The 3,736-nt window shown below is 38.9% G+C and overlaps 1 pseudogene across 1 annotated transcript; it reads right to left on the reverse strand.

The window, feature by feature from the left end:
* Positions 1-2,273: 2,273 nt before the first annotated feature.
* LOC308562302 (G1/S-specific cyclin-E2 pseudogene) lies at positions 2,274-3,507 on the reverse strand (annotated as a pseudogene). Its single transcript has one exon. The product of its transcript is annotated as a G1/S-specific cyclin-E2 pseudogene (transcript).
* Positions 3,508-3,736: the final 229 nt, after the last annotated feature.

Genomic DNA, 3,736 nt, shown 5'->3' on the forward strand with positions numbered 1-3,736 from the left:
TTTTTGGCATTTTGTAATGGCACCAAAAGAAGTCACATCAGTTTTTCAGAGCCTCTGTCTAAACCGAATCTAAATGACATAATTTTTTTTTATCCATTCAGCAAACTGAGACAATGAGAAAATATGCTTTAACTGCAAACAAAGTTGAATATTTTCTTTTTTTTAAGAGTTTTTTTAAAAATTGATTTGAGAGAGAGATGAAGAGAGGGAGAGAGAAACACCAATTAGTTGCCTCCCTAACATGCCCCGAGTGGAAATGGAACCTGAAACCTAGGCGTGTGCCCTGACCCAGAATGGAACCTGTAACCTTTCCTTGCATGGGACGATGCTGCAGCCAACTGAGCCACACTGGCTAGAGCCAGTGTCGAGTATTTCCTAACATAATTTTAGAACATGAAAATAATTTCTGAACCTGAAACAAACTAATAATTTTTTCCCAAGCAATGTTAAAACGTTACTTTTAAGCAGTTAGTTAAAATTTTTTAACTTTTTAAAAAATATGTCTTTATTGATTTCAGAGAGAGAAAAGGAAAGGGAGAGAGGGAGAGAGAAACATCAATGATGAGAGAGTCATTGATCGGCTGCCTCCTGCCCGCTCCCGAGTGGGGAGGGAACCTACAACCCAGGCATGTGCCCTGACCGGGAATCCAACCGTGATCTTCTGGATCTTAGGTCAATGCTCAATCTCTGAGCCACGCCCAGCAAGGCTTAACTTTTATTTTTACACAATAGACTAAATGTAAACAGTATTAAAAGATGTTTAGCCCTGGCCAATGTTGCTCAGTGGTTAGAGCATCTGCCCCCACCAAAAGGTCACTGGTCCAGTTCCTGGTCAAGGACAGGTACCTGGGTTGCAGGTTTGCTCCCCACTCGGTCAGGGCGCATGCAACCAATAGACATGTGTCTCTCACATCGATGTTTCTCTCTCTCCCTCTCTCTCTCCCCTTTCTTTCCTTTCACTCTCTCCAAAAATCAATGGGAAAAAATATATATCCTCAGGTGAGGATTAAAAAAAAAAGGTGAAGTTTCTATATAATACATGTGTACACATTTAGTGGTATTTTCAGCTAAAATACTGAAACAGTTTAAAAACAAAAACTATACAGAAGACTTCATGGCATAATAGCTTAAATTTATAATTTCTTCAAAGAAGAGATTCACATGTTCAGTAACAGAATAAACTAACAGTCTAGTATAACATGTTTTCTAATTAAATCTACTTCTGAGGCTGAAATTTCATTTTTTTTTAAATAAAAAAAATCTCTGTAGAATTAGCTAGTCTTTATCGAGCAAACTCCTTTGTGAAGTTTATTTTGTTTTTTTAAATAGATAGATTGCTGGGAGTTAGTGTACATTTAATACTTCTCCTTTACAGAGGTTTAAGTCAGGTGTTACACTTTATCACTGACACAGTCCTTAACCCATATGGCAATTTAAAAAGGACTTTAATCATTTTGCAAACATAAATAAAGCCTTAGTCATGCTAAATTAAAAAAAAAAATTAGGGATACCTTAGAGTAATGAAGTGACTTGCTCATATAAATATTTTGAAAGGATACTTCAGATTTTTCACTCAAATCATAATGTACAAAAAATGACTATAAAGCAACCTATAGGTCAAAGCCCCAAGTTAGAGCCACAGCATTTATCTTGCTTATAATTTTTTAAACACCATGTTCTTCTAAGCCTCGAGAGTTAAATATGTTATTTATGGCAAGGCAAGTAAACTACTTAAAACACAGATGAAAGTTCACCATTTGTAAAAATTCAAGTTTTATAATAGCTTGCTATAGCTAGATAAATTAGTCACTTTATTACAAAACTAAACCTTTGTAAACAAGTTTAAATTTTATTTTCAAGAACCAAATTGCACTAAGCAAGAGTATATGAATTTTAAGAATCTGAAAACTAGATCCAAAGTACTATGTCACTTAATGTACCCTTTAAGGTAATAAGTATCTAGTCTAAAACTAATGATAAAATTCCTGGTTTATCAAGATAAACATAGTAGCACCAGATAAGAAAATGTTGTGGCATAAATCATGGCTGGCTTCTATCCAGTCACCTTGGGAATTAATTCATATTTATAAATAAGTCCTGCTGTTTCTTTAAACAACTAACATAGGAATGAAATAAATTTCTACCATAGTGCCAATTTTAAGTGTTGTGTGTGTGTGTTTTAATCAAAGAATGGCAGTGAAATTTCTGAATTGGCCAGAACAGTCACAATACTATTTTCCTGGAAAACTTTAGTAGTTTATTTTTATGAAAATCTACCCAATACTCAGTGAATGCTTGTCTGCTTGGTTAATGTCCTTAGTGTCCCCTGGTGGTTTTTCAGTGCTCTTCGGTGGTGTCATAATGCCTGCATTGCACACTGGTGACAACTGTCCCCCCTTCCTGAAGGCATTTACGTAATTTACTTCACCCAGCGTGGCCAGATAATTTGTATGTGTCTGGATACTGCGTCTGTCTCCCATAGTAATCTTCTGAAAAATCTTCAGCTTCCCTGGACTAGTCCTTTTTACTACCGTGACCAAAGGCACCATCCAACCTACGCCTTCCGAAATGCTGTCCTGCTCCAAAGCTGAGGCTGTGCCAACGACGTCAGCCAGGTGAGCCGGGAAGCGGCGGCAGCCAGCGTCTGCACCGAACTCTAAGGAATCCATGGCTGGATACACCCATCAGGGGCTGAGCTCGCTCAGTGACCTTTCCCTGGGAACACGGAGGTGGAAGAACTGTAGGAGCATCTTTACGAGCATCGGCTTGGAGGAAGAGATTTCACCAGGAGGTGATTGTTTCAGGACAAAGTCCCCATTTTAAAGCGTTTAATGTAAAGAGTTCCACCGTCACACGCCCTCTTGGCTGCAAGCACCTGCGCGACATAAGCAGACGCCCGCAGCTCGGGAGCAGAGACTTCCTCACACTTGGAGGCAATGAGTGATGAGAATTCCTGTGGGTTGAAGCACATTTTTATCTATATCCTTTTGTGTCAACATAAATCCAACAGAAAAGTCTTGCACAGGATAAAATGCTTCCCTATGAAGTGTGCATACTTCACATACCTCTAAACCCAGTTTAGAAGCATTGACCTCGTCCGTGGTTTCAAGTCAGGACGCAGAACTTCAGACTATTTGCCGTGAATGTATCGGGTCTCTTTCTTTAACATGTTGAGGCAAACACCCTTTGAACATCCCCAGCATAAATCAGGCAAAGGTGAAGGATTGATACAAAGATTTTTAAATCCGTAATTTGTAAATCTGGAGAAGTCACCTGTCCTATTTCTCGGTGGGGTGTCTCAATGATAACGCAAGGACCAATCCCCTCAGACAACACAGGGGGCCCACAATTCCTAGTCTCATATGATGTTTCTTGGCCACCTTCTCCTCTTTTCTTCTTCTGGGCTGTTTTCCTCTTTTCTGCCTGAATTATCTGGGCTTCTTGGGGGGAATCGGTCTGGCTGGGCTGGGGCTGCTGCTTAGCTTGTAAATGGCTGTGTTTTGACATTCTCTCTTCAGGCGCAAAAAACCTCACTGCTAGGCTCTCCTGATAATTATTTGATTTGCATCTCAGCTCTACAAATCTATAATTTTATTTATTATCTCATTTCAAAGTTGTCATGAATACATCATCCTCAAAAGCTAACCATGTAGGTTTTGTTTTAAAAGGTTCATATTAGAACAGATTGTGCTCATGTAGCAAAGTTGTATATCATTTCAGTAACTTACACAGATGT

Source organism: Miniopterus schreibersii (assembly GCF_964146895.1).
Source record: "Miniopterus schreibersii genome assembly, chromosome: 10".
NCBI lineage: Eukaryota > Metazoa > Chordata > Mammalia > Chiroptera > Miniopteridae > Miniopterus > Miniopterus schreibersii.